The sequence below is a fragment of the Notechis scutatus genome, chromosome 5 (assembly GCF_049901735.1).
Source record: "Notechis scutatus isolate UNSWTSFEM ecotype Mainland chromosome 5, rNotScu1.2, whole genome shotgun sequence".
Classification (NCBI taxonomy): domain Eukaryota; kingdom Metazoa; phylum Chordata; class Lepidosauria; order Squamata; family Elapidae; genus Notechis; species Notechis scutatus.
In genome coordinates this window covers 80,333,062-80,356,802 of record NC_142013.1, presented here as the reverse complement: position 1 = coordinate 80,356,802, position 23,741 = coordinate 80,333,062, and the positions used below count along the sequence as shown (strand labels likewise).

General features: G+C 37.4%; 1 long non-coding RNA gene across 1 annotated transcript in view; it reads left to right on the top strand.

The window, feature by feature from the left end:
* The first annotated feature begins 1,855 nt into the window (after positions 1–1,855).
* LOC148130549 (uncharacterized) overlaps positions 1,856–23,741 on the top strand; it is a 104,057-nt gene continuing 82,171 nt past the window's right edge. Inside the window, exon 1 of the long non-coding RNA XR_015749984.1 lies at positions 1,856–2,086. This is a non-coding gene — a long non-coding RNA (uncharacterized LOC148130549). The remainder of the gene's footprint in view (positions 2,087–23,741) is intronic.

The window sequence follows — 23,741 nt, the reverse complement described above, 5'->3', positions numbered from 1 at the left end:
ACTCACATGTTTCAAATTGTTCAGTACTAATTGCACCATATAGGTTTTCCTTCAATAAAGTAGAATATGAATAAACACTGATAGGTAAATTATCACTATTGTGCAGTCTTTTATTTGCTGAGCATACTTCATTATTTAAGGAAAAACTTTATATATTTGGAGGCATATGAATGATTTTGGTAATCTGAACAAAAATAAAATAAATAAATAAATAAATGGTCAGACTTACTCGGCTATGCTGTTAAGTGAGTATTTTGCATTTCTTGGAATATGCAGTTACAACAGGCAGATGGACAGTGCTGGAGAAATGTATGCTGCCATCATTTCGTATGAAGCTCCTGTTATTAGTAGCAGTCATAGAAGGATTGTAATATTTAGCTTCCCTAACAAAACTGAGAAAAGCTAAAGTGGCTTAGACCTTGTCAGTTCTTAAAGATCCTTAGGAAATCATAGGCAATTTCATATCGATGAAATATGAAATATGTATGTCTAACTTAGGGTCTATAGCGGTGGTGGCTAACCTTTTGGGACTCCCGTGCTGAAAATTGCACACGTGCTTGCGCGTACGTGCTCGCATGCCAGCATCCAGAAGGCAATGTACGCGCCCCCCACTCCTGCACATGCGCATAGGACCCCTCCTGCATGCCACTCATCTCTGTGCATGCATGCGAGATCTCCCCGTGCATCCCGTGCATCTCTGTGCATGTGGCCATCTCCCGCACCTCCCCAACCCCCACCCATGCACGCCAGATACTTGACAATCAGCTGTCGGGTGGGCAGCACATGTGCATGCACAGTGGGGCTCTTCCAGGTGACCTCTCACATGCCGGCAGAAGTGTGCCACTTCCAGCATGCGTGCCATAGATTCACCACCATGGGTCTACAGTTTCATATTATTCATACTATTTCTTTTTCTTTTTTTGAAAATGTTATTGATTTTTAAGAACAAACATAAACAAACAAAACATAAAAACATAAAACATCTTTTTTGAAAGCAGCTTGATCCCGGGTTACATCTCTTCATACAGACACAAATTCAAGTTCATGCTCATTTTTATATACCATTCCATATCTCATTACCATTCTTCATAAGTAAGTAAGTACCATTATTCGTAAGTACCATTATTCATACTATTTCATATTATTGCTATGAAATGACATGGATGTCACCAGGAGCTGAGCCTTTATATTCCATTATAATTCTAAATTAGCTCTTTAACTAGCTTGCCATATCCAGAATGCAGTATCTTCTACATTGTAGAATATAAATGCAATCCAATAAAGGTTTTGTTGGTTTTGTCATTAAAAGTTGCAGAAAAGAGCTGTACTATTGGTTAAAATGGAGGCCTTGTGGTTTGAGAAAGCAATGAAAAAGTAAATTATGAGGACAGATTTTTACAAGGTGCAGTGAAGCTCATGTAAAAGGGATTCAGTGCTTCCCTGTTAAAAATTCATCTCCATCTAAGAAATTCTAAAAGAAATATTCATGGAAATATACCAAAAAGTAAAGGAGTAAAACAAATGCCTGAACAAGACCTTCAAAATATCAAGGCCACCAAACTAAAGCAACCCTCCTTAATAGCTTCTTTAGACCCTGGCCCGATGCTGGGTCATGACTTATCTTAAATCAGCACTTGTAATTTTAAATGGAAACTAGGAAGCAACTAACACAAAAAGTGACTCTTACTGACCTCCATTTTATTAATGTCTATTTTCGTTATAAGCAGAAAAGATAAGCCATGTTATCAAAAATAAGGTGATTGGCATTTGACATTAATGCTAATCAACATTTAATATGCAACTATATAAAGCTTTTTTGTACCCTTCTTAAGTGACAGAACCTTGTGATCTGTTTCCCAGCACTATTCAAGCGGATGATATAGTTTCCATTTGGAAATTGGGTCATGGGAAATTTTCCCCTTCAAAAGAAATGACTACATTCTATGATCAGGAAATTTAAAAACTCAGAAGATAAAACAAACCTTGCATTAGTTGTGGATTGCAGATATTTACATTTCTATCAAAACTGAGAATTTATTTTAATACCCAAAATTAAAGCCACCATTAAGACTACCAAATGAGGAAGGTAGGTGACATTTTACACGTGCATTTATGTGTCAGTGGACAGCTATTTGTCTGAAAAATAATGTTGAAAATCAGCTAATTTTTCACAAACTTTTATATTGCTTCATCCCTGACGTGTAATTCTTGGTATCACTGTGAAATTGTAAAATATTTGGGATCAAAATGATCTCATTCTAAAAAGTTGCTATTGGGCACAATTTCTTGCAAGGTCTGTTGGATATTTATATTTGCATGTCTCATGATTAGGTTTTATTGTTCGGGGGAAAGGTCAACTAAAACTAGGAGTTTGAATGTTATGTATTCATCCAAACTACGTGGAGGGAATTATGGGATTTGTAGCTCTCTATATCTGATGACTCCAGGTTGGGTAATATGGAGAACAGTGTAATTTATGAGAATATAGATTCTGGCCATCCCTGCTTTATAATGCTCATGGGAACATCTAATGTTGTATAGCATCTGCAGTATTTGCATCTTTTTAAAAAATATTAGGACATTTATTAGAATGCTTGGAAAACAAAATTATACTAAGACAACACAGCTGCCAGTTTTCATTCCTAGCCAGCAGAGTCTCTGGTGAGGAATTTTAGAAGTTGCATGGAACCAAATGTCCTTTCTCCTCATCCACACTGATTGTTTCCCTCTTTTCACAGTTTCAAATAAGAGTTTCCTTGCAAAATACTGGCCCTATGACATTTCTACGCACAAAGCATGAGATTCTGCTCATCTTCATTTTATACAAGTTGTGTGACAGGGCTAGTATGTTCTGAATATATCATAGATGCATCAAAGTTCATCAAGGACGTTATATGGAATGATAAAAAAAAGATAAAACATGTTGTACATCAGGACATAAACCTGGTCTTTGGTAGTCATGCTCTGACTTCAGAAACTAGTATGTGAGTCATGTGGCTTGAGTTCATTATTTTCCCCACCTTTCTTGGCTGCCACCTTTGTGATTATCTGGGTTTTAGCAGCCAAAGCCTGGTAGTTATGGTGTAATTTTCTCCCTTCATAGCTGTTCTAACAATGAGTGTATACCTAAAAAGGAAAAAAAAATCCTAAGGCAATTCTCCTAAATAGATTAAATAATATTCTAAACAGCATGCTCATGTTAGAGAAGCTGAAAAGAGAAATCCCAAGACTGTTTTTATTGCTGTTGTTGTAGGGCATGCTTTCAGAAGGTGGCCTGGTTTTTTTATTTTGTATGTTTGTGTGAGTGTGTATGTGTGTGTTAAACACTCCTTATATAGCCTGAGGGTTAATTGTAGTAGGCTAGAGATAACATTTACACCCTGCTAAAGACTCATGATTATCACAGCAGCAAGAAAGAACCTGCAATAGCCATCTTATATAAGAACTGAACTTTTCTCTATCAAACCGCATCTTTTTAAACATCGTTCTGTACTTTTTATTATTTCTCTGTTTGGATGAATGCAAACTTTGTTTTGGTACATATTATAACACAGACAATTCTTAACTTGGAAATGCATTCATTTTACAAGGGAACTCTTCAAGCAAAGATGTGTTTACTACAGGGCAAAGGTTAATTGGAGGATTTCATGCCACCTCATTGATCATGTAATTATACCAATTAAAGGCACTGCATGGTTTTTAAAAGGAGACTAGAAAATGAAGAATTGCCAATAGACATACGCTTGACAATACCTATGCAATTTGAGTTTATTTTTTATGACTGGACAATTATGTATGGTACTGTGTATAGAAAAATAGGAAATGTAGCAGCCTCTTGTAGAATTTAAAATAATTATTACTATTTTTCTTCTTTCTGAGTCAGGACTATGGATTCTCACATTTTGTGGTGCCTTGACCCCCTGAATAATCAATGATCTTATGTGATATTTTCATTAGCCATTAATACAACTATAAGCCCATATTCAGAACAGGCTGGCTTTCCACTTGGACAAGCTACTTGCTTGTGTAATCTGGTTCTGAACCCCGTTATTTATGTTTCTTGGACCATAAATACATTTATTTGATTGATGCATCCTTTTGATTGATGTCTGGCTCATCAGGCCAATTGTTCTCCTGTAAGACAGAGAATAAGAGTGACATTCAAGCTACTTGAATGGAACACAAAGGCTGTGTGACAAGTTCAATCTCCCAGGGAGAACCCCAGGAATAACTGCCCTCTATTGGATAATAGTCACAAATGGAATCAGGTTGTTGAAGTTGCCACTGCTCTGAATACACATTATGCTGTTGTCATGAAGAGCATCTGGATTGAAGTGGGCAGAGGTGAACGTGATCCTGTCAAATTTGTGATGTGGAGGCTATCACTGCTCACAATTTGGGATCCCTTGTCCTATAGTGGTTGGGCACTTAATGATGATGCCAGATGCAAGTTCCAATCTTCCCAGTATTGTTGCAGTGGGCCTGGAGGATGGAATACTTTCATGGGGAAAAAACCAAAAAATATTAGTATGTACAAAATTACTCTGAAAAATGGTGAGTGGTGGGAAGTGAATCTGTGGGAAATTATCTACAAAATGCACCAGTAATTATAATTTTATACCTGTCTCCCAATCAGCAACTATTTTTTGAGGAGTAGATTAGGGAAAGGTTTTACACAAAACTTTGAGAGTGCTCTAAAATGGTGTGTGTGAGAGAGAGAGAGAGAAAGAGAGGGGGGACAGGGGGAGAGAGAAAGAGAGAAGGAGAGAGACAGAGAGATTCAGGGGCACATTACTTTTTGATATGAGAGGCATAGCATACTTTCTGTGGTATATCAAAAGCAGCATTCCAAAAATAAGCAGACCCATTTCTGAGTTTCAGGAATTTAAAGAGGGTGAAGGGACAGAAATGATTTCTTGAATGTTTGCAAGATTTAAGACAGTAATTTAGTTCCCATAAATAGTTCAAACCATGGTGTCCACAAGATCTCATTGATTTCATCAGAATAACAAAAGAAGCACCATGGCATCAGCTCCACCTCCTTGGAGGTGTGTATGCCATCTCATGTTACATGCAAAAAAGGAATGGGACTAACATTTCAGTGCCACAACATTTTGTTCATTGGCCTGATAATCCTTAGCCTTCTTGGATGCTACCATACCCACATTCCTCTATTTCTTTTTTTAACTTTAATGGCTTACATTTTAGACATAAGAAACTGGGGGAAAAACACAGATACAAATTCAATCCCACAATGTTACCTTTGCTTGTGTGCTGAAATTTTTGATTTAGACAACTCAGCTAAATGAGAGAGGGAAATACTAGTATACAGTGATCTCTCTGATGTCAGTGCAACATGAGTAATGCCACACTAAAGCCACAATTAGTATAATTACATTCATGAATATTTAACACAGGCTTGAACAAAGGGTTTCTTGAAGCGAGCAGCAAGACGTGGTTAATTATACTAATTAATAATCTAATTCCAAATGACACTAGCTTGAAGTATTGTCCACTTATCTATTAGTCTGAAGAGCTTGTGCTAAAAATAACAGATGCTTTTAACTTGCCATGGTTTGCTCAATTACCAGTATATAGGCCAACTTCAGATTCTGAAAACACATCTAAGGCAGAAAAAAAAAATCTGAAAGGCAGATTATTGTTGGCACGAGGTTGAGATTAATTTTTGCCCGGTAACACTGACAACAGTGTTTCTAAATGCAATTACTGGAACTGAAGAAAGATAGGCGGGGGGGTTTCTATATGTTGTTGAACTACATCTCCCAGATTTCCCTGCCAAAATGGCAGGAAATTGTGGGATTTACTGTCTCCGACGTATTCTTGGCATCACTTGGCATGACAAAGTTCCAAATAGCGCAGTCTTGGAACATGCTGGAATTTCTAGCATGTATATACTATTGAAACAGCAATATCTACGCTGGCTTGGGTATGTCATGAGGATGGCTGATGGGTGGATTCCGAAAGCTGTCCTGTATGGAGCATTGTGCAGGAAAAGCGCCCTAGAGGGAGACCACAGCTGCAATATAAGGATATCTGCAAGAGGGATGTAAAGGCCGTGAAAATGGACATTAACAGCTGGGAAACCTTGACCTCTGATTGTTTTGGAGGCTAAAGATGCAGCATGGCCTTCTCCAGTTCGAAGAGACACTTGTTTAGCAAGCTGAGGCAAACAGGCAGTCCTGGAACCAGCGAAATCTGGGGACTGGACAGAGGACAGATTGTATCTGAACTCAGTGCGGAAGGGATTGCCACTCTCAAATTGGCCTTTTTAGCCACACTAGATGCTGTTTTAGGACCTCTTATCATAGTTTTTTGAGACTGAAGTATGCCAATAAAAATAAAACACTCCCAAGCTAGGAGGGCACCAACTAAAGGATGCTTTCTGCATCTGGCCTTAACACAGTCCTCGACTTACCACACTTGAGTCCAAAATTTCTGTTGTTAATTGAGACATTTGTTAAGTGAATTTTGCCCCATTTTAACTTTCTTGACATAGTTGTTAGGTGAATTACTGCAGTTGATAAGTTAGTAACCTTGTTGTTAAGTGAGTCTGCCTTCTCCATTTACTTTCCTGTCAGAAGATTGCAAAAGGGAATTATTGTGTTCTACAGAAGTTCTATTTGTTGGTCCACGTTTTGAGCGGGAGTTTTGTTTGTTCTGATTGGCTGAGCAGCCTGACAGTGAACTATGAAAAGGAGCTGTCAGTCAGCATCAGCTGTTACCTGTTAGCTGGCCAATTCAGCAACATATCAGCGGACTAGGGTAACCTGTTTCTTTGTTCCAATAAACATTATTTCATTCTTCAATGCCTGCCTCAGCTCATTCTTAGAAAGAATATAACATTGGCGACGAGGATGGGATGCCTGCCTGAAAGCTGAGGAAGAAAGAGCCAGAGGCATTGTGTCTTTTTTTTTTTTAACCTCAGGATAGACAAGTTGTCGACTGCTCTGACATTTCTGTGTTTTCACCCATCGTCAGAAACTTGGGAATCTTACATTAATCATTTTGACTGTTTCCTAGATGCTGCTGATTTGTCTGAGATTTCAAACCATAGGAAAAAAGCGTATTTCCTAAGCTTTTGTGGGGCCGTGGTTTTTGATACCGCCACAGCGCTGTTGGCACCTCAGACTGTTAAAGCGGTATCCTGGGAAGATTTACAGAGAACTTTTAAGTAATCATTACTCGCCTAAACCTTCTAGAATTGCAAGGCGGCATGGATTCAGGAGAAGAGTACAGGCTGAGGGAGAGACTATCAGTACATACATGGCTGCCCTCTGAAAAGCAGCACTACATTGCAGGTTCCGGGATCTTGAGGATCAATTACTGGATCAATTAGTATGGCCGATTCAGCAACATATCGGCAGACTAGGATAACCTGTTTCTTTGTTAAAATAAACGTTGTTTCGTTCTTCAATGCCTGCCTCAGCTCATTCTTAGAAAGAATATAACAGGAATCACATGATCCTGGGACACAGCGACGGTCATAAATACAAACCAGTTACCAAGCATCTAAATTTTGACCACATGATCATGGGGGAGGGGGGTGCTGCAAAGGTCGTAACTTATGAAAATGGTCATAAGTCAGATTTTTCAATGTTGTTGTAACTTTGAACGGTCATCAAATGAACTGTTATAAGTCAAGGACTATGTGTAACAGGTTCATAGGTGAATCATCCTCTTGCCACTTCTCTATTCCCTTCTCACGTAATTTTTAAAATCTAATATAGCTGAAAGTTTGCAATCTTTTTGAGCTGAGCACTATTTTAATACCATTAAATTACATGCAAATTCAGGTACTCCTGAATTTGTGATTGTAATTGAGCCCAGAATTATAGTTGTAAGTTGTGCTGGTCATTAAGCAGGTCAGTCATGTGACTGTTCCCAATTTTGTGATCTTTTTTTGTGGTGGTCATTAACTGAATCGCTACTGTTAAGTAAATACCATGTTTGTTAAGTGAATATATTGTTTCCAATATAAACAATGTTTATACAATGGGTATATACAGAAAGGAAACACTGGTTTCTGGAAAAATAATAAATTGCAGTCATGTGACTGCAGGACACTGTAAACAGCCATTTTTGAGTCCCTGATGCTCAAAATATGATCACATGACCATGGGGACGCCATCATAACTTTGTACCATCATTCAGCAACCAGTTGTAAGTCAAGGTCTACCTGTATCATTAGCAGAGGTGGTATTCAGCAGGTTCTGACCAGTTCTGGAGAACCGGTAGTGGAAATTTTGAGTAGTTCAGAGAACCGGCAAATACCACCTCTGACTGGTCCCGCCCCATCTATTCTCTGCCTCCTGAGTCCCAGCTTATTGGCTGGGTCTTCTTTGGTTGCCCTGCAGAGGAGAACGGAGCTGGAAAGCAGGTTAGTGGGGTGGGAATGGGGATTTTGCAGTAACCTTCCCCTGCCACACTCACCAAGCCATGCCATGCTGCCATGCCACGCCACGCCCACTAAACCATGCCACACCCACTAAGCCACACCCATAGAACTGGTAGTAATTTTTTTTTAATCCTACCACTGATCATTAGTGTTTATAAATATAGTAAATAGTTCCTTTGTATTTACAATTTTTCTTTCTGTCACATTGAGAGGCACTTCTGGAAGCTTTGCTGAGCAACACACAGAGTCTTACATTCAAAAGTTTCATACCTCTACTTCAGCAATTGGCTGAAACTGCATGATTCACCAAAATGAAATTCACGGCAGTGGGATTCAGCTCATAATACACAGAAGCTGCTGAAATCTTTCTTGCAACAGTTTTCTGCATGTGAGCTGCATCCTTTGCATAGAAAAAAAGTATGCCAAATGAAACAAAGCTAAGTAAAAACTCACATACATTGTGGAAAATTGCACACAGCAATATTTACACGTTGATTTAATTTTATCCTTGGAGAATTTGAGGTAAGGATTAATATTAACTGTATTAATATGACTGACCTGCTTTCTGTCTTCCATCACCAGTATTTGAACAAATTCCTACAATGGCTTTCTTTGCCAACAGAGTTTTGAAAACTGTACTACTCTACTAAGACACAGTTTAGTTTGATATGTTATGATGGAGTCTTGGATGAAGTGATGAAATGCAGCTTGTTGCTTCTGCATGAAACAGCAACCAAGTAGTCTCCATCCAATTTTATCTTGAAATTGGGGGATGGAAATCTTTGAATGGGATTTGAACATGTCTAGCTTGTGATGGCAAAGCTATGACATAGTTCTGTGCTTGGGGCATCAATTATGAAAAAATGTTGGATTGGATGACTAGGAAACCCAATCCTACCTATCAATTTAGTTGTCTCAGGGCCAGTCACTTTGTCTCAACCCTAGGAAGGAGGCAATGGCAAACTACTTCTGAAAAACCTTGCCAAGAAAACTTCAGAGACTTCTCCAATCAAATCTCCAGGAGTGGATATGTTTGAATGATGTAAGAAAAATATTTTATTAATTTTTTTGATTATAGTAGTAAGATTTAATTCAAACTAAACTTAAAAACCATTTAAAAAGTAAAGGGATTTTTTAAAAAAAAAGGAGAAGAAAGAAAACAGTTCTGAAGAAGTTCTGAACAGCCTGTCTACTTACCAGTTCTTCATTCTTTGCTGTGGTGATTGCCTCCACTTTCATGGAGATGTCTTTGATTAACCATTCCACCATTGGAAGCCATGAGCTGGTCATTAAATCCTATCAGAAATGTGACAGCAGACTGCACATGTTTCACTTTCACTCCAATACTTAGACTTACATGGAAAACATTTCCAGGATTTTTTTCAAGAATCTTTATCTTTGATCACTGGTGTGTGGGGAAGAGAGAAATAATCTGGACCTCAACAGCAAAGGTTGTGCATCTCTGAAAAGATAATAGTTGAATGGAACAAGCTCAAGTCAGGACTGGTGAGAGCTTTGTTTATCAGCCATTGCTTATCATCCCTTCTAATTTTGCCTTAAGTAGTTCTTCAAAATATCACATTGTTCTCGGTTTTTAATTCCTTTTTTGTAAGCATTCATATTTAGATGCATATTTCATTCAGAATGACTGGAAACCATTATATGATATTAGCAGTAACGCTAATAGCAGCAGTGTTGGCTTCACATAACAATGGTATATTGATTGATTTTACATTAACCTCGCCATTTTTTTTTATTCTCTGATTAAACTCCACCTTGAACTTCTTTGATTCACTTCAATGGACAAAAAGGTGTTGTACACATAACCTAACAAATGGATAATCCTTTCTTTGGAAGAATGAATAAGGTCCATGCATGAATTTAACAAGGCTTTGAATCAGGAAAACATGAAATGGAGATTTTAAGAAATAATTGGGAAATGAACTGTATCTCCAAGTCCTGCTGATCTCAAAAGGGCAGTAAATTAATCTATATATCTAACATACAATGATGGGTAGGACTGCACTGTACATTTTCAATCTAAATGTATTGAAAAGAACCAGAATAGAAGATTCTTTTCTACACAGGATGGCATTTATCTCTTTTTCAAGGCACTGATTCATATATTTTAATGAACATTATTGGCTCTGTATCTTTTTTTGTCCTATTGCCAGGTTTCTTAATGAGCTAGAAACACTCTCTCTGTCACTGTGATTTTCCATAACAGAAAATCAGAAGCTTCCAAAGTATAAAATTGACTATTTCTTTCTCATTTGCACTTCCCAGAACTTGGCAGCCACATTTTTCTTCCATATTTAGATAGTTTGTTGAGTTGTCCTCCTCCTCCTCCTCCTCTCCTCTAGGTGCATGTTTGTGGATATATAAGTCTTTTATTAGAGCATGCATTAATTGCAAATGCAGTGCCTATTAGGTTAATTTTGGAAATTCCTGTCTAGGCCACAATGTTCCTTCCTGCATCTATGGTGCCTCCAGGACCAATTTGTCAAGAGATGTAACCATGCTTCAGTTTTGTCCATAAGCAAAACTCACATGGGTTTCAGGGTCTTCCATTCCCATTGATGTCATTATTCTCTGGATAGAAATCTTTCAGGTAACAGAAACATTAGGTCATGCAAATGCTTAAATTATAATGCAGATCAATGACAAGAAAAAGGCCATCTATTTCTGGAAACTTGGGAAAGATTTATTGTTATTAACCATGACGAATGCAAGGTGAAGTCTCCCTTTATGACTCTCTCAACAAATGCATTAGCTCATCTGTGAATGTAAAAATCAACTTCCAGGTGGTTTGGGAACAAGAATCTGGCTTCATCCTTCAAAGTGCATTCCAGTCTTATTGCAGAACAACGTTTCTTTAACTTTTCAAGAATGTCTTGTTCCATCACCACTATTGATTGTTAAATCATTTAATTTTCTCAGTATAATTGGCTGATGTTGCTTTAGACATGACTCCCCAGTTTCATTGAGTAGAGGAACAAGATACTTGTGTCCATTTCCTCTGTAACTTGTAAAAAACACCAACTATTCCTTTTAGGCAGGGGGTATTATCTCTACACCACATCTGCTCATCCACACAGAGACAAATTACCGTTAGGTTTCAGATTAGGCTTTATGAGGTGTTACTCATATCAGCTCATCAGTATACTACCACATCATTTAACTCTAACCTGCTGGTTTCCAGGTGGATCGGACTGTAAATTTCATTATATTTCTTTTCAGTAGCATTGTGCTTTAAGTCCCTTTTCTTTAAGAAAAGCACTGGCTGAATATTATCCTAGGATATTTATTTATTAATTAAATTTCTATGCCACCCATCTCACTAAAACAGTGACTCTGGGTAACTTACAATGTAATAATAAAGTTAGAACATACCCCCAAAAAATCCAAATGAGAAAAGCTGATTTAAAAATAAATAAAGTAAAAAGTTAAAATATATTAAGTTCAGCATGAGACCATGAGTCCATTCATGCAACAAACTACATTTAGGATTTTTCCATAGTCAGTCTTCAGCTGTTAGTACCCCTTACATAAAAGATCTAGAAATGGGTTTGCCTGAACAAACTTTTTTCTGGATTTCAAACCTTTCCTTTACTGTGGCCACACTATAGCAAACACTTCTGTCCAGTCTTCAGGTAAAACATGGTTCTCAACTGGTGAATTTCCATGTTTCTTTTCCTCTCCCTCCCATGCTAGAAAAACAGAGTCCAATTGTTTTCCTTTCATTTACATGTTCTTGAGGAATGGTAGGGCAAAAAAATTGTGTTTAACTATTTGTTGGTCCAAGCGGGAGTTTTGTTTGTTCTGATTTGAGCAGCCTGACATGAACATGTCAGTCAGCATCAGCTGTTACCTGAACGATTCAGCAACATATGTTAACCTGTTTCTTTGTTCCAATAAACATTATTTCAAATTCTTCAATGCCTGCCTCAGCTCATTCTTAGAAAGAATATAACATTGGCGACGAGGATGGGATGCCTGCCTGAAAGCTGAGGAAGAAAGAGCCAGAGGCATTGTGTCTTTTTTTTTTTAACCTCAGGATAGACAAGTTGTCGACTGCTCTGACATTTCTGTGTTTTCACCCATCGTCAGAAACTTGGGAATCTTACATTAATCATTTTGACTGTTTCCTAGATGCTGCTGATTTGTCTGAGATTTCAAACCATAGGAAAAAATTTCCTAAGCTTTTGTGGGGCCGTGGTTTTTGATACCGCCACAGCGCTGTTGGCACCTCAGACTGTTAAAGCGGTATCCTGGGAAGATTTACAAGAACTTTTAAGTAATCATTACTCGCCTAAACCTTCTAGAATTGCAAGGCGGCATGGATTCAGGAGAAGAGTACAGGCTGAGGGAGAGACTATCAGTACATACATGGCTGCCCTCTGAAAAGCAGCACTACATTGCAGGTTCCGGGATCTCGAGGATCAATTACTGGATCAATTAGTATGGCCGATTCAGCAACATATCGGCAGACTAGGGTAACCTGTTTCTTTGTTAAAATAAACGTTGTTTCATTCTTCAATGCCTGCCTCAGCTCATTCTTAGAAAGAATATAACAGGAATCACATGATCCTGGGACACAGCGACGGTCATAAATACAAACCAGTTACCAAGCATCTAAATTTTGACCACATGATCATGGGGGAGGGGGTGCTGCAAAGGTCGTAACTTATGAAAATGGTCATAAGTCAGATTTTTCAATGTTGTTGTAACTTTGAACGGTCATCAAATGAACTGTTATAAGTCAAGGACTATGTGTAACAGGTTCATAGGTGAATCATCCTCTTGCCACTTCTCTATTCCCTTCTCACGTAATTTTTAAAATCTAATATAGCTGAAAGTTTGCAATCTTTTTTGAGCTGAGCACTATTTTAATACCATTAAAATTACATGCAAATTCAGGTACTCCTGAATTTGTGATTGTAATTGAGCCCAGAATTATAGTTGTAAGTTGTGCTGGTCATTAAGCAGGTCAGTCATGTGACTGTTCCCAATTTTGTGATCTTTTTTTGTGGTGGTCATTAACTGAATCGCTACTGTTAAGTAAATACCATGTTTGTTAAGTGAATATATTGTTTCCAATATAAACAATGTTTATACAATGGGTATATACAGAAAGGAAACACTGGTTTCTGGAAAAAATAATAAATTGCAGTCATGTGACTGCAGGACACTGTAAACAGCCATTTTTGAGTCCCTGATGCTCAAAATATGATCACATGACCATGGGGGACGCCATCATAACTTTGTACCATCATTCAGCAACCAGTTGTAAGTCAAGGTCTACCTGTATCATTAGCAGAGGTGGTATTCAGCAGGTTCTGACCAGTTCTGGAGAACCGGTAGTGGAAATTTTGAGTAGTTCAGAGAACCGGCAAATACCACCTCTGACTGGTCCCGCCCCCATCTATTCTCTGCCTCCTGAGTCCCAGCTTATTGGCTGGGTCTTCTTTGGTTGCCCTGCAGAGGAGAACGGAGCTGGAAAGCAGGTTAGTGGGGTGGGAATGGGGATTTTGCAGTAACCTTCCCCTGCCACACTCACCAAGCCATGCCATGCTGCCATGCCACGCCACGCCCACTAAACCATGCCACACCCACTAAGCCACACCCATAGAACTGGTAGTAATTTTTTTTTTAATCCTACCACTGATCATTAGTGTTTATAAATATAGTAAATAGTTCCTTTGTATTTACAATTTTTCTTTCTGTCACATTGAGAGGCACTTCTGGAAGCTTTGCTGAGCAACACACAGAGTCTTACATTCAAAAGTTTCATACCTCTACTTCAGCAATTGGCTGAAACTGCATGATTCACCAAAATGAAATTCACGGCAGTGGGATTCAGCTCATAATACACAGAAGCTGCTGAAATCTTTCTTGCAACAGTTTTCTGCATGTGAGCTGCATCCTTTGCATAGAAAAAAAGTATGCCAAATGAAACAAAGCTAAGTAAAAACTCACATACATTGTGGAAAATTGCACACAGCAATATTTACACGTTGATTTAATTTTATCCTTGGAGAATTTGAGGTAAGGATTAATATTAACTGTATTAATATGACTGACCTGCTTTCTGTCTTCCATCACCAGTATTTGAACAAATTCCTACAATGGCTTTCTTTGCCAACAGAGTTTTGAAAACTGTACTACTCTACTAAGACACAGTTTAGTTTGATATGTTATGATGGAGTCTTGGATGAAGTGATGAAATGCAGCTTGTTGCTTCTGCATGAAACAGCAACCAAGTAGTCTCCATCCAATTTTATCTTGAAATTGGGGGATGGAAATCTTTGAATGGGATTTGAACATGTCTAGCTTGTGATGGCAAAGCTATGACATAGTTCTGTGCTTGGGGCATCAATTATGAAAAAATGTTGGATTGGATGACTAGGAAACCCAATCCTACCTATCAATTTAGTTGTCTCAGGGCCAGTCACTTTGTCTCAACCCTAGGAAGGAGGCAATGGCAAACTACTTCTGAAAAACCTTGCCAAGAAAACTTCAGAGACTTCTCCAATCAAATCTCCAGGAGTGGATATGTTTGAATGATGTAAGAAAAAATATTTTATTAATTTTTTTGATTATAGTAGTAAGATTTAATTCAAACTAAACTTAAAAAACCATTTAAAAAGTAAAGGGGATTTTTTTTAAAAAAAGGAGAAGAAAGAAAACAGTTCTGAAGAAGTTCTGAACAGCCTGTCTACTTACCAGTTCTTCATTCTTTGCTGTGGTGATTGCCTCCACTTTCATGGAGATGTCTTTGATTAACCATTCCACCATTGGAAGCCATGAGCTGGTCATTAAATCCTATCAGAAATGTGACAGCAGACTGCACATGTTTCACTTTCACTCCAATACTTAGACTTACATGGAAAACATTTCCAGGATTTTTTCAAGAATCTTTATCTTTGATCACTGGTGTGTGGGGAAGAGAGAAATAATCTGGACCTCAACAGCAAAGGTTGTGCATCTCTGAAAAGATAATAGTTGAATGGAACAAGCTCAAGTCAGGACTGGTGAGAGCTTTGTTTATCAGCCATTGCTTATCATCCCTTCTAATTTTGCCTTAAGTAGTTCTTCAAAATATCACATTGTTCTCGGTTTTTAATTCCTTTTTGTAAGCATTCATATTTAGATGCATATTTCATTCAGAATGACTGGAAACCATTATATGATATTAGCAGTAACGCTAATAGCAGCAGTGTTGGCTTCACATAACAATGGTATATTGATTGATTTTACATTAACCTCGCCATTTTTTTTATTCTCTGATTAAACTCCACCTTGAACTTCTTTGATTCACTTCAATGGACAAAAAGGTGTTGTACACATAACCTAACAAATGGATAATCCTTTCTTTGGAAGAATGAATAAGGTCCATGCATGAATTTAACAAGGCTTTGAATCAGGAAAACATGAAATGGAGATTTTAAGAAATAATTGGGAAATGAACTGTATCTCCAAGTCCTGCTGATCTCAAAAGGGCAGTAAATTAATCTATATATCTAACATACAATGATGGGTAGGACTGCACTGTACATTTTCAATCTAAATGTATTGAAAAGAACCAGAATAGAAGATTCTTTTCTACACAGGATGGCATTTATCTCTTTTTCAAGGCACTGATTCATATATTTTAATGAACATTATTGGCTCTGTATCTTTTTTTGTCCTATTGCCAGGTTTCTTAATGAGCTAGAAACACTCTCTCTGTCACTGTGATTTTCCATAACAGAAAATCAGAAGCTTCCAAAGTATAAAATTGACTATTTCTTTCTCATTTGCACTTCCCAGAACTTGGCAGCCACATTTTTCTTCCATATTTAGATAGTTTGTTGAGTTGTCCTCCTCCTCCTCCTCCTCTCCTCTAGGTGCATGTTTGTGGATATATAAGTCTTTTATTAGAGCATGCATTAATTGCAAATGCAGTGCCTATTAGGTTAATTTTGGAAATTCCTGTCTAGGCCACAATGTTCCTTCCTGCATCTATGGTGCCTCCAGGACCAATTTGTCAAGAGATGTAACCATGCTTCAGTTTTGTCCATAAGCAAAACTCACATGGGTTTCAGGGTCTTCCATTCCCATTGATGTCATTATTCTCTGGATAGAAATCTTTCAGGTAACAGAAACATTAGGTCATGCAAATGCTTAAATTATAATGCAGATCAATGACAAGAAAAAGGCCATCTATTTCTGGAAACTTGGGAAAGATTTATTGTTATTAACCATGACGAATGCAAGGTGAAGTCTTCCTTTATGACTCTCTCAACAAATGCATTAGCTCATCTGTGAATGTAAAAATCAACTTCCAGGTGGTTTGGGAACAAGAATCTGGCTTCATCCTTCAAAGTGCATTCCAGTCTTATTGCAGAACAACGTTTCTTTAACTTTTCAAGAATGTCTTGTTCCATCACCACTATTGATTGTTAAATCATTTAATTTTCTCAGTATAATTGGCTGATGTTGCTTTAGACATGACTCCCCCCAGTTTCATTGAGTAGAGGAACAAGATACTTGTGTCCATTTCCTCTGTAACTTGTAAAAAACACCAACTATTCCTTTTAGGCAGGGGGTATTATCTCTACACCACATCTGCTCATCCACACAGAGACAAATTACCGTTAGGTTTCAGATTAGGCTTTATGAGGTGTTACTCATATCAGCTCATCAGTATACTACCACATCATTTAACTCTAACCTGCTGGTTTCCAGGTGGATCGGACTGTAAATTTCATCATATTTCTTTTCAGTAGCATTGTGCTTTAAGTCCCTTTTCTTTAAGAAAAGCACTGGCTGAATATTATCCTAGGATATTTATTTATTAATTAAATTTCTATGCCACCCATCTCACTAAAACAGTGACTCTGGGTAATTTACAATATAATAATAAAGTTAGAACATATCCCCAAAAAATCCAAATGAGAAAAGCTGATTTAAAAATAAATAAAGTAAAAAGTTAAAATATATTAAGTTCAGCATGAGACCATGAGTCCATTCATGCAACAAACTACATTTAGGATTTTTCCATAGTCAGTCTTCAGCTGTTAGTACCCCTTACATAAAAGATCTAGAAATGGGTTTGCCTGAACAAACTTTTTTCTGGATTTCAAACCTTTCCTTTACTGTGGCCACACTATAGCAAACACTTCTGTCCAGTCTTCAGGTAAAACATGGTTCTCAACTGGTGAATTTCCATGTTTCTTTTCCTCTCCCTCCCATGCTAGAAAAACAGAAACCAATTGTTTTCCTTTCTGTGGCATGTTCTTGAGGAATGGTAGGGGGGAAAAAATTAACACTTTTACAACTCTTCCTATCATGTGGCAGAACTATTGTTAATTCCATCCATTTCTTTCTTTTTTCTTTATTTAATAAATGTATAAGAAGTCCCAGTTTGCGCAACTCCGGGTAGCTTAAAAATACATCAACAAAAATTATAGTAAAAACTCAGAAAACATCATCAAAAATCCAACAAGAGTGATAGGAAAACAAACCTACCAGGAACATCACACAAGGTATCCCTCATCCACTCTGAGGGCCTGGAGAGGGATAGAGTCAATTTTTCAGGGTTTGTTTAAAGAGAGCCAGGGTGCCACGACAGAGAAGTAAAACAAAGAAAAGTCAGCATCTCACCACTTTGCTGAAGAAGAACACATTAAAAACAAATGGCCAACATTTTGCAATTGCTGAACCTGATTTTTTTAAAGGTCTACCTTTTCATGGAAGACAATCTTTCCGCTTAATATGAGAAGCTGAAGGACTGTCTTTTCCCAGTTACATCCGTTGAACAGCCTAAAGTGAGGAGACAGTGAATAATGTGGGTCCCATCCAGAGGTGGTAATCAGCAGGTTCTGACCAGTTCTGGAAAAAGATTAGCAGAAATTTTGAGTAGTTCAGAGAACTGGCAAATACCACCTCTTGACTGGAGATTTTACAGTATCCTTCCCCTGCCACGCCCACCAAGCCACAACCACAGAACTGGTGGTAAAAAAATTTGAATCCCACCATTGGTCCCATCTTCTAAGGAGATACATTTGGTGGGACCCAGAAGAAGGGCCTTTTCTATGGTGGCTCCCTCCTTTGGAACATCATCCTCACTAAGATTAAACTGTCCCCCACTCTTTAGAAAGAACTGTTTTTGCCCATGGGATGGCAAAATGATGCACCCCATCATTTGACTGCTTGTTGCAGGGGGAGGGAGGTATTGTTTTTACTCTTTTTATATTAGGATTTATTGTTTGTAAGCCATCCAGAGTTACTGAGAATGAGAAGATGGCCATATACATTTCTAAAGAAATAAATAAAAAGCAAAAGGTGAGGAGAGCCCTCACCAGCCAATTGTAACAGAGACATTTGTATAGGATCTAGTGAAGCACAGTTGGTGGATGAAGCACAGTTGGTGGATTGCTTGCACCACCAGAGTGGGGAAACTACATTTAATGAAAGCTGGAAAATTCAGGTGGAGATTGGTGAGAGAATGGTGTCGCTTTTCCTGCCTGAAATGATAGGTAAGGAGGAAGTAATCAGCCCTTATTTTCATCTGCATTATCTTATCAATTAATAGGACAGGGCAATGTTATTTAGTTTTTCTGGGTCTACCTTCTGGAAAAGGTGGCTACTCAGGTTGCTTTAGGTTAAAAAATGGTAATGGTGGTAATGGTTAGTATTGCACAAAAGCACAATAATAGCTTTCTTGCTTAAAAGTTCTGTCATTCCCAAACAAATTCATCAGCATAATAAAACAATTATAGTTCATTTCATTTTGAAATTTCAAGATGGGAAAGACAGTGCTGTAAGAAACTGTACCTACTTCAGAATTTCAGAATTAATTTTGTAAGTGAATCACTAAATACAATGCACCGAAGAATTGCCCTGTGGTAAGATGGGTGGCCAATACATTTTACAAATAAATAAAATATAAATTAGAAATAACTTTTGTAATCGAATGGACACTACATCACTATGTAAACCTTTGTACACTCACATACCTTGGTAAGTTTTGTCTAATGATGATGTTTGCCATCCTCTATGAAAGAGTAGTGCATTTTCTTCAGCTGTTAAGTTAATGTCTTAGTATCTTTTTGCTGACTTTTCATTCCAGGGTCTTGGGTACAGCATTTTCAGGGAAAACTTTACACCAGGCACAAAGTGCTGATGCCCAGAATTCTCTAATTAATGATTCAAGTCTCTCTGGAGTTGCTTCTGTGGCAGCCAACATCTTGCCCAAGACAACTGGCGAGAGATTAAAAAGGAATTCTGAAATCAGACCTAGATAGGTTATGTACTGAGCATTTCCTAAGCAAAGTCTGGATAGTTTGAGGATAGAACTTCTACACCACCATTTTCAGTCCTGAATCATTTGGAAATAGCTAAAGGTGATTTTTGAGGGACTTCATGCCTGTTAACGTAAAATGCTGAAGACAAGGTGGGAAACTCTCTGCCTGCCTACCTAACCTTAGCAGTGCTCCTTCTTGAATCCATTCAGAAGAGAAAGGACAGGGAAAAAACCCCACTATCCAGCACATTGGCTGCTGGCATGTTTCATGCCAGTGAGACAAACTGTCTAGAATAGAATAGAATAGAATAGAATAGAATAGAATAGAATAGAATAGAATAGAATAGAATAGAATAGAATAGAATAGAATAGAATAGAATTCTTTATTGGCCAAGGAATTTGTCTTTGGTGCAGAAGCTCTCAGTTTACATACAAACAACAAAGTGATAGGTCATAAATCATAGTTACAATCATAATCATAAGATACAAACAACAAGTGATAAATCATATTATACCAATAGGAGAAGGTAGTGTGAAAGAGAAGAGGAGAAAGAGAAGAAGATGAGAAAGAGGAAAATATGAGAAGGATAATAGCAATACAGTCTACTACATGGGTAAATTTCTTTAGGCCGAAGAAAGTGCTGTGGGAATTACTTGTTCAGCAGAGTGACGGCATAGGACAAAAACTTTATTTGTGTCTAGTTGTTTTGGCACGCAGTACCACATAGCGGCATCCTGAGGGGAGAAGTTGAACAGGATGTGAGGAATCTTCTCAGCCCTCTTTCTGGCTTGTGCAGTATACAGATTCTCAATGGAAGACTGACTGATTACAATGTGTTTTTTTTTCCTATATTCCTAACCATCCATTGAAGTCTGTACCTTCAATGGATAGTTGAGAGAGGGAAGATCTTAGAGAAGACAGGAAGAATAAGAGACTCCTTTCTTAAACCTGCTCAGCTAGGTCTTCCTCTCCCTTCCCTTCCCATTGTAATGACAAAAGATGCGTTGCAGTGTCCCAATGAAAGCATTGCCCTTTTGCAACTCAGGTACCGAAGGGCTGTAATTTGCATTGTGATGCATGTTATTTTATTTGATGGTTTATTTATTCAATTTATAGAGCTGTTGACTCAGCCCACAATTGCCAAAGCACTAGTTAATTTTATTCCTCCCTCAGGGCTATGGAAGGGGAATTGCAAAGCCAATCGTACTAGCATTTCCTTTTCAGAAGCTAAAAATTAGGAACTGGAACAGGGTTGAGTCAGAAGTTGTTTCTAAGTATAAATAGAATCATACTATCTGAAGCTTTGCAGAAGTTTTAACCAGACTGCAGCACTGAATTGGAAATAAATCAGTTTGTTCTTCAACACAGCTAACATCATGAGATCAGGAAGAGTTGGAATTGCTTTGTCTTTCATGGAGAAACCAGTTGGGGAAGTGGATGGGTAGGCCTACCTTTGTCTGGAATTGCTACTGCAGGTAGAATTCTTTTGTGATACATTTATTTATTTATTTATTTATTTATTTTATTTATTTATTTATTTATTTATTTATTTGCCAATTATTTACAAGATAATAAGTATAAATGTATACATAGTTGTGAATACATGAAATGGGTACATATAAGAAAAATAAAAGAATAAGAGAAACAATAGGACAGGGACGGTAGGCACGTTGGTGCGCTTATGCACCAACTTAGGAAAGGGTGAGGTCAATAGTAGACAGTCTAAGGTTAAAGTTTTTGGGGTTTGGGGAAGAGACTATAGAGTCGGGTAGAGTATTCCAGACATTGACCACTCTATTGCTGAAGTCGTATTTCCTGCAATCAAGTTTGGTGCGGTTTACTTTGAGTTTGTATCTATTGTGTGCTCTTGTGTTGTTATGGTTGAAGCTGAAGTATTCATTGACAGGTAGGACATTGCAATGTATGATTTTATATACCATGCTTAAGTCAGACCGAAGACGGCGTAATTCAAGGTTTTCAAGTTCTAGAATTTCAAGTCTGGTGGCATAAGGTATTCTACAACGAGTAGAGGAGTGGAGAACTCTTCTTGTGAAATATTTCTGGACTTTCTCAATTGTGCTAATATCAGATACGTAGTGTGGGTTCCGAACTGATGAACTGTATTTGAGTATTGGTCTAGCAAATGTTTTGTATGCTCTGGTTAGTAGTGTGATATTACCAGAGAAAAAGCTACGTAGGATTAGGTTAACAACTCTTAATGCCTTTTTGGCTATGTAGTTGCAGTGGGCTCTAGCACTTAGATCATTAGAGGTGAGTATTCCAAGGTCCTTTACAGAGCTTGAGTCATCAACAAGATCTTGACTATTCAGCTTGTATTTTATTTTCTGATTTTTTTGCCAATATGTAAGACAGAGCATTTATTTGTTGAGATTTGAAGTTGCCATTTGTTTGACCACTCTGATACATAGTCAAGATCTTTTTGTAGGGTAGCAGTATTGTCTGTGGTATTGAACAGCTTTACATCATCAGCGAAGAGAACGCAATTGCTCTTAATATGATCACAGAGGTCGTTTATGTAGAGTATGAAGAGAGTTGGTCCTAGAACACTGCCTTGGGGGACACCACTATTGACAGGTACTGGATTTGATAGTACGCTCCCGATTTTGACCATTTGTTGTCTCTTTGACAGGAATGCTTCTATCCAGTTATTCAGTTGTTCAGACTAGTTATGACCAGCTGAGAAAAGAGACAACTTTCAACTTACAATAAAGGAAATGTTCCAAAAGTGCTTTTTCAAAAGGCAACTGGACTTTCTTTGTTTTTTGTTGAAGATGTTTCGCTTCTCATCCAAGAAGCTTCTTCAATTCTTCAGTTCTCCATAGGCAGTAAAAGAAATGCTCAAAAATACGCTGGACTATTTGGGAAAGTGAAGGTCCTCCAAACTATCCAAGCTGAATAGCTTCAGGTTTTACTTTGGAAGTGCAGAGTCACAGCTTATGAATCTGAAAATATAAATGTGCTTTGGGCAGGAAGTTCAAATAATGTTATCAGGGCTATCCTTTTTTTTTTCCTAGCCATATAGCTTTCAGTAGACAAGTAGAAGGAATTTATGAGTTTATTTCAAATTAATCTTCAATACTAAGATTAAAAATAAATGTATTCAAAGTGAAGTTATAAACTGTTCAATCCCAAAGTTCTGGGCCATTTACAAAAACACACTGTAGGAATATAGTACAATGGTAAAATTAATAAAACATGAACGCTTCAGTGAAAAGCTATGTTTTGAGCCCATTCCTAAACCATAATTAGTAAAGCAGACAAAGGATTCTTATCTCAGACTTGATTTTAGATGACTACAGGATCACATCAACCAAGTTTTCTTGGAAACAAAAAAATATTAAGAAACAGGAAGATTGGGTATCTTCTTTTTTTTTTTTAACAAATTTTTATTAACTTTTAAAGACATACAAAACATACAAAAATTCAAGACATAAAAACATAAAAAATCTCTTTTCTGAAAGTTGCTTAATCCCGGGTCAAAACTCTTGGTACAGACACACATTCAAATTCATATTCATTTTACATACCATTCCATATCTTATTACATTTTCATTTTTCTATATAGCTTCTCCTTTCTTTTAAATTTTCTCAATTTTATTTTATTTATCTCCTCTCAATTCAAATCATAATATTTATTCTTTGTCTGTTCTATTTCCAACTATCCGTTTATCTTTCTTCTTAAAAGAAAAAAAAAGTAAAACCTTCTCCTGTACACTGATTGGAGTATGACGCCTATGTCTCTTTCCCCTATATTTATAATACTTAATTTAAAGTACATAACTTACGTTGGGATTCTGTCTGGTACATTCTAACATTATACAATATCATCAAAACCAATACAAATCTATTCATTAATATTAATATTTATTCATATCTTAAACATCTAGCACATTTCTTATCAATTAGATCACATATTTCTATGGGAGCATCTATTTGCCATATTAGTTCCATCCCCCACATCACATATTATAAATCATTATTACATTACATGTTCCCCTCTCCTTCTTCAAACC